This window comes from Salvelinus fontinalis, chromosome 10 (genome assembly GCF_029448725.1).
Source record: "Salvelinus fontinalis isolate EN_2023a chromosome 10, ASM2944872v1, whole genome shotgun sequence".
NCBI classification, from domain to species: domain Eukaryota; kingdom Metazoa; phylum Chordata; class Actinopteri; order Salmoniformes; family Salmonidae; genus Salvelinus; species Salvelinus fontinalis.
In genome coordinates, this window is record NC_074674.1 from 7,748,474 (window position 1) to 7,757,319 (window position 8,846).

Genomic DNA, 8,846 nt, shown 5'->3' on the forward strand with positions numbered 1-8,846 from the left:
ACTCAACGACGACTCAATCAACCTCCCGCTAACAGCTGCAAAAGGTCATAGAGGAGTTTATGTCATATTGTGGTGGGACCATAGTCTTACTCAGCTGCTGCTGCTACTACTTTCAGAGAGACATTCCCAATTTAAAAACTCTAAAAACTAAAAACTAAACATGCTTGTGTTCGCCTTAGCAATCTCACTGGAATAAAGACCTCCTCCATTACTGCCATTATTGAAAGAGATCGTGCTACCTCACATCTCAAAATAGGGCTACTTATTGTTAGATCCCTCAGTTCCAAGGCAGTTATAGTCACTGTACTAATCACTGATCATAATCTTGATGCGATTGGCCTGACTGAAACATGGCTTAAGCCTGATGAATTTTCTGTGTTAAATGAGGCCTCTCCTCCTGGTTACACTAGTGACCATATCCCCCGTGCATCCCGCAAAGGCGGAGGTGTTGCTAACATTTACGATAGCAAAATTCAATTAACAAAAAAATAAAATGACTGCGTTTTCGTCTTTTGAGCTTCTAGTCATGAAATCTATGCAGCCTACTCATTCACTTTTTATAGCTACTGTTTACAGGCCTCCTGGGCCATATACAGCATTCCTCACTGAGTTCCCTGAATTCCTATCGGACCTTGTAGTCATAGCAGATAATATTCAAACTTTTGGTGACTTTAATATTCACATGGAAAAGTCCACAGACCCACTCCAAAAGGCTTTCGGAGCCATCATCGACTCAGTGGGTTTTGTCCAACATGCCTCTGGAAATACTCACTGCCACAGTCATACTCTGGACCTAGTTTTGTCCCATGGAATTAATGTTGTGGATCTTAATGTTTTTCCTCATAATCCTGGACTATTGGACCACCATTTTATTACGTTTGCAATCGCAACAAATAATCTGCTCAGACCCCAACCAAGGAGCATCAAAAGTCGTGCTAAAAATTCTCAGACAACCCAAAGATTCCTTGATGCCCTTCCAGACTCCCTCTGCCTACCCAAGGACGTCAGAGGACAAAAATCAGTTTACCACCTAACTGAGGAACTCAATTTAACCTTGCGCAATACCCTAGATGCAGCTGCACCCCTAAAAATGAAAAACATTTGTCATAAGAAACTAGTTCCCTGGTATACAGAAAATACCTGAGCTCTGAAGCAAGCTTCCAGAAAATTGGAACGAAAATGGCGCCACACCAAACTGAAAGTCTTCCGACTAGCTTGGAAACACAGTATTGGTGCAATATCGAAGAGCCCTCACTGCTGCTCGATCTTCCTATTTTTCCAACCTAATTGAAAAGAATAAGAACAATCAGAGATTTATTTTTGATACTGTCGCAAAGCTAACTAAAAAGCAGCATTCCCAAAGAGAGGATGGCTTTCACTTCAGCAGTAATAAATTCATGAAATTCTTTGAGAAAAAGATCATGTCATAAGAAAGCAAATTATGGACTCCTCTTTAAATCTGCGTATTCCTCCAAAGCTCAGTTGTCCTGAGTCTGCACAACTCTGCCAGGACCTAGGATCAAGGGAGACACTCAAGTGTTTTAGTACTACATCTCTTGACACAATGAAGAAAATAATCATGGCCTCTAAACCTTCAAGCTGCATAATGGACCCTATCCCAACTAAACTACTGAAAGAGCTGCTTCCTGTGCTTGGCCCTCCTATGTTGAACATAATAAACGTCTCTCTATCCACCGGATGTGTACCAAACTCACTAAAAGTGGCAGTAATAAAGCCTCTATTGAAAAAGCCAAACCTTGACCTAGAAAATATAAAAAACTATCGGCCTATATCGAATCTTCCAGTCCTCTCAAAAAAAATTGAAAAAGCTGTTGCGCAGCAACTCGCTGCCTTCCTGAAGACAAACAATGTATACGAAATGCTTCAGTCTGGTTTTAGACCCCATCATAGCACTGAGACTGCACTTGTGAAGGTGGTAAATTACCTTTTAATGGTGTCAGACCGAGGCTCTGCATCTATCCTCGTGCTCCTAGACCTTAGTCCTGCCTTTGATACCATCGATCACCACATTCTTTTGGAGAGATTGGAAACCCAAATTGGTCTACACGGACAAGTTCTGGACTGGTTTAGATCTTAGCTGTCGGAAAGATATCAGTTTGTCTCTGTGAATGGTTTGTCCTCTGACAAATCAACTGTACATTTCGGTGTTCCTCAAGGTTCCATTTTAGGACCACTATTGTTTTCACTATATATTTTACCTCTTGGGGATGTCATTCGAAAACATAATGTTAACTTTCACTGCTATGCGGATGACACACAGCTGTACATTTCAATGAAACATGGTGAAGCCCCAAAATTGCCCTCGCTAGAAGCCTGTGTTTCAGACATAAGGAAGTGGATGGCTGAAAACGTTCTACTTTTAAACTCGGACAAAACAGAGATGCTTGTTCTAGGTCCCAAGAGACAAAGAGATCTTCTGTTGAATCTGACAATTAATCTCGATGGTTGTAAAGTCGTCTCAAATAAAACTGTGAAGGACCTCGGCGTTACTCTGGACCCTGATCTCTCTTTTGATGAACATATCAAGACTGTTTCAAGGACAGCTTTTTTCCATCTACGTAACATTGCAAAAATCAGAAACTTTCTGTCCAAAAATGATGCAGAAAAATGTATCCATGCTTTTGTTACTTCTAGGTTAGACTACTGCAATGCTCTACTTTCCGGCTAGCCGGATAAAGCACAAAATAAACTTCAGTTAGTGCTAAATACGGCTGCTAGAATCCTGACTAGAACCCAAAAATTTGATCATATTACTCCAGTGCTAGCCTCCCTACACTGGCTTCCTGTCAAGGCAAGGGCTGATTTCAAGGTTTTACTGCTAACCTACAAAGCATTACATGGGCTTGCTCCTACCTATCTTTCCGATTTGGTCCTGCCGTACATACTGTACCTACACGTACGCTACGGTCACAAGACGCAGGCCTCCTAATTGTCCCTAGAATTTCTAAGCAAACAGCTGGAGGCAGGGCTTTCTCCTATAGATCTCAATTTTTATGGAATGGTCTGCCTACCCATGTGAGAGACGCAGACTCGGTCTCAACCTTTAAGTCTTTACTGAAGACTCATCTCTTCAGTGGGTCATATGATTGAGTGTAGTCTGGCCCAGGAGTGTGAAGGTGAACGGAAAGGCTCTGGAGCAACGAACTTGCTTGCTGTCTCTGCCTGGCCGGTTCCCCTCTCTCCACTGGGATTCTCTGCCTCTAACCCTATTACAGGGGCTGAGTCACTGGCTTACTGGTGCTCTTTCATGCCGTCCCTAGGAGGGGTGCGTCACTTGAGTTGAGTCACTGACGTGATCTTCCTGTCTGGGTTGGCACCCCCCCTTGGGTTGTGCCGTGGCGGAGATCTTTGTGGGCTATACTCGGCCTTGTCTCATGATGGTAAGTTGGTGGTTGAAGTTATCCCTTTAGTGGTGTGGGGGCTGTGCTTTGGCAAAGTGGGTGGGGTTATATCCTTCCTGTTTGGCCCTGTCCGGGGGTATCATCGGATGGGGCCACAGTGTCTCCTGACCCCTCCTGTTTCAGCCTCCAGTATTTGTGCTGCATTAGTTTATGCGTCGTGGGGCTAGGGTCAATTTATTAAATCTGGAGTACTTATCCTGTCTTATCCGGTGTCCTGTGTGAATTTAAGTTTGCTCTCTCTAATTCTCTCTTTCTCTCTCTCTCTCTGAGGACCTGAGCCCTAGGACCATGCCTCAGGACTACCTGGCATGATGACTCCTTGCTGTCCCCAGTCCACCCGGCCGTGCTGCTGCTCCAGTTTCAATTGTTCTGCCTGCGGCTATGGAACCCTGACCTGTTCACCGGACATGCTACTTTTCCCAGACCTGCTGTTTTCAATTCTATAGAGACCGCAGGAGCAGTAGAGATACTCTTAATGATCGGCTATGAAAAGCCAACTGACATTTACTCCTGAGGTGCTGAATTGCTGCACCCTCGACAACCACTGTGATTATTATTATTATTTGACCATGCTGGTAAATTATGAACATTTGAACATCTTGGACATGTTCTGTTATAATCTCCACCCGGCACAGCCAGAAGAGGACTGGCCACCCCTCATAGCCTGGTTCCTCTCTAGGTTTCTTCCTAGGTTTTGGCCTTTCTAGGGAGTTTTTCCTAGCCACCGTGCTTCTACACCTGCATTGCTTGCTGTTTGGGGTGTTAGGCTGGGTTTCTGTACAGCACTTTGAGATTTCAGCTGATGTAGAAGGGCTATATAAATACATTTGATTTGATTTGATTTGATCTTGTGCAATATTGCCATATTGCATAGTTCTGCCAGGGCAACAACAAAACAGCTGGGGTAGAAACAGGCTTGACTAGAAACTCACGACCACAGAAAGTCGTCTAGAAACAAACACCCACAGACTTCGCCACATCTGTACAGGTTTTGTTTCCATGGCAGCAGATTATGTCAAGCACCCCTTAGAGGGCTTCTGATTGGCCGGCCTCTCTAGACTCCCAGAAGAACTCTGCAACAATCGTCTGTGGAAAATAATGTTGAACAATCTGCTGTTGTAGAACTTCACCTGCAAAGACTGAAGCTGTAGGCCTGTAGAATCCAGGATCTTCTCAGGAAGTCTAACATCTCCACTGTTCTGGATTCTCTTTGCTGAGTCACATCCTCGTTCTTCCAGGAAGTGCAGGTGTAGGAGAGAGAGACGCTCGCAGGGAGCCAGCATGTTGAAGGGCATGGAGATCATGGGCATCACTATGGGAGTCACAGGATGGATTGTCTCCATAGTGCCCTGTGCTTTGTTTACATCGGGAGTGATGGACTTTCCACAGTACAGAGAGGTCAGTCTGGTTCAGATCATCACCTACCTCTCCATTATTGTAGGGTTGCTAGGGATGATATTCTCCATCTCAGGAACAAAGTGCACCAACTGTACTCAGAGGAATATGAATACGTCTATAGCTGAAGTGATTATCTTTGGCGGAATATTCTTCATCCTGGCTGGTCTCATCCACCTGATCTTGATCTTCTTCGCTGCCCTTGACTTGACACAAAACTCGGACCCTGAAAACTTCCTGCGGAGTAATAACCTTACGTTCTCAGCTGAATTTAATAGGTGGGCCGCTTCACTGCTTCTGATAGGAGGAACTATACTCTGCTGCTGCTGCTGCTTCATGAAAAAACCCACTGAGTTGATAACTGACTCTGATTCCCTAAGTCATGTCTTACACAACCTGAACTTATCTTAGCCATTCTACCACTGTAAGCAATAGGTTGTAAGCAATACATGCAGTATAGTCATAAGGAATATGATGATTGATAATGGCTCCACTTAGAAATCAGTTGAATCAGGTGTGTTACTGCCTGGCTGGAATAAAAGCCTACATCCACTCTGGCGCTTTCAGGGACTGATGTTGTTCTTTGAATCAGTAAGACTTACTAAAAAATGGCCACACAAAAAAATATTGCCACGTGTTGACTCAGTGATGCACAGCATAGACTCACACTTGAGAGAGAGATGTAAGCATGTTTTCTAAGGGCTGGGGTTGAAGTGGGATGTTGTCATAGGTAAACTGCTTTTCCATTATTATTTACAATAAAATGCTACTCTTATTAAATTGCAACTCTTGTGCTGTCTCCTAACTTCATTTGGTGAACCTCGTTCTTCTTCCTAATCCGGGGTTGTTTCTGGACAGGGCCAAGGTCTTATCATGGTGTAAGTAGTACGTAGTTTGTCTGAGTTGATAACCAGATGGTAGTGGGTCAAATGTTAGATTCTTTCATCGCCCATGTATGCTGGGGTGGATTTAGCGATTGGGGAGTCCATTTTAAAATGCCTTCGAGGGGATTCCCTACACTCCAAAACAGACATTTCCCCTGTAAATGAACTGCTATAATAATCATCGGCCCAAAATTTGAAATATGTCTTTCATGTGCGTTTTTATTTGATTTTATTTCAAGCAATTATGAAATGTTAACACCTTATAAAGATTTGGCTAACACATTTGGGTAAAAACAACAATCGGAATCAGTCGGTAAGGGCCGCTTGACAACTGCGTGCAAAAAACTTGTTGTTTTCACACCCTTCATTTCCTCTTCGTGTCTGTCCTGCCAACCCTAGGCCTAGTTTACACCTTACATCTCTTATCGAATGCAGACACCCGCCTGAATTATTTACCATATAATGTCAACTTCACTTCTGCTTCATTCACTTATAAACATGGTTTCCTGTAAAAGGGCAAAATAAATATGTCTATCTGTAGATACCAACTGATTTAGATTTAAACCTAACTGTTTTTTCCACATTTGGTCACATTTGCAGACATAACTATGACCTCTTCCTCATATTTGATGGTAATTCTGGCGTTGGGTTGATCTCCTCAGGCTCCCCATTTCTACCTAGTTCCTCGTTAGTGTCTGTGTCTAGTGAGTAGTGAGAAATTACAAGGACATAGTTTTGTTCTGGTTTTGTTCGTAAAGCCAATTTCAGTAGTAATGACATAGTCAGGGACAAACGACATACGGTGTTGTATATTTCTAAAGCACCTTGTTTACAGCAGGGTCACCCAGGGATCTTATGAAATATATTGAACAAAAATGTAAACGCAACATGCGACAATTTCAAAGATTGTTCTGAATTACAGTTCAAATAAGGATATAAGTTAATTGAGATACATTCATGAGGTCCTAATCTATGTATTTCACATGACTGGGCAGGGGTAGAGAAATGAACATTCAGTTCTCTGGAAACAGCTCTGGTGAACATTCCTGCAGTTAGCATGCTAATTGCACACTCCCTCAAAACTTGAGACATCCGTGACATTGTGTTGCGTGACAAAACTGCACATTTTAGAGTGGCCTTTGTAAGGATCATGTTGTTTAATAAGCTCCTTGATATGCCATTGTCTAGGCAAATGAGAAATGCTCACTAACAGGGATGTAAACAAATGTGTGCATGAAATTTGAGAGCCATTACTTTATGAAGAATATGAAGTCTTTTACTTGATGCTGCTTTGAACTGAGTCATTACTGAACTCTCTCCATGTCCCTGTGTCTACTGAATGCTGCTGTGAACTGAGTCATTACTGAACTCTCTCCATGTCCCTGTATCTACTGGATGCTGCTGTGAACTGAGTCATTACTGAACTCTCTCCATGTCCCTGTGTCTACTGAATGCTGCTGTGAACTGAGTCATTAATGAACTCTCTCCATGTCCCTGTGTCTACTGGATGCTGCTGTGAACTGAGTCATTACTGAACTCTCTCCATGTCCCTGTGTCTACTGAATGCTGCTGTGAACTGAGTCATTACTGAACTCTCTCCATATCCCTGTATCTACTGGATGCTGCTGTGAACTGTCATTGCTTAACTCTCTCCATGTCCCTGTGTCTACTGGATGCTGCTGTGAACTGAGTCATTACTGAACTCTCTCCATGTCCCTGTGTCTACTGGATGCTGCTGTGAACTGTTATTGCTTAACTCTCTCAATGTCCCTGTATCCACTGGCCAGGTCACCGCTTTGTGGAAGTAACATGTGGCGCTGATGTTTAGGCCGAGGTATGTATCATTTTTTTGTGTGCTCTAAGGCAACGGTGTCTAGATGGATTTTATATTTGTGGTCCTGCAACTAGACCTTTTTTGGAACCCATTTTTTTGGTCTCACTGAGATTTACTGTCAGAGCCCAGGTTTGACAGAATCTGTGCAGAAGATCTAGGTGCTGCTGTAGGCCCACCTGTGGAAAGAAGCACCAGATCATCAGCAAAGAGTAGACATTTGACTTCAGATTCTAGTAGGGTGAGGCCAGGTACTGCAGACTGTTCTACTGCCCTCGCCAATTCGTTGATTTATATGTTGAAGAGGGTGGGGCTTAAGCTGCATCCCTGTCTCAACCTCCAGCCCTGTGGAAAGAAATGTGTGTGTTTTTGTTCATTTTAACCACATACTTGTTGTTTGTGTACATGGATTTTATTATGTCATGTGTTTTTAACCCAACATCACTTTCCATCAATTTGTATAGCAGACCCTCATGCCAAACTGAGTCAAAAACGTTTTTGAAATCCACTAAGCATGAGAAGGCTTTGCCTTTGTTTTGGTTTGTTTGTTTGTCAATTAGGGTGTGCAGGGTGAATACGTGGTCTGTCATATGGTATTAAGTCAATTTGACATTTGCTCAGTACATTATTTCTGCTGAGGAAATGTACTGTTATGTCTGCTGTCATTTTTTAAACTTCATTTAACTAGGCATGTCAGTTAAGAATAAATTCTTATTTACAATGACAGCCTACCAGGGGTTAATTGCCTTGTTCAGGGGAAGAACAATATTTTTTTTTACTTTGTCAGCGCAGGGATTGATTCGCCCACCGCTCTAACCACTAGGCTACCTTCCACCCCATTAAAGATGACGTAGAGGATGTTCCCAAGGTTGACGTTGACTCGTATCCTGCATACTTATTGGGGTCAAATTTGTCTCCACTTTTGTGGATTGGGGTGATCAGTCCTTGGTTACAAATATTGGGGAAGATGCCAGAGCTAAGGATGATGTGAATGAGTTTAAGTATAGCCAATTAGAATATGTGGTCTGTATATTTTATCCTTTCATTTAGGATATCATCAACACCACAGGCCTTTTTGGGATGGAGGGTTTGTATTTTGTCCTGTAGTTAATTCAGTGTAATTGGAGAATCCAGTGGGCTCTGGTAGTCTTTAATAGTTCCTGTTTTGACAAATTTGAAAAGGGTGGGTTAGGTCTACTCTATACCAAATTAGCTTACCCCCTGACTCTCTTCCCTGACCATCACAGTAGGTGTGAGCAGAACATGTTGAGCATCTGATACAGACCTCTTAGATCGCAGGATGGGCTTTGGGCG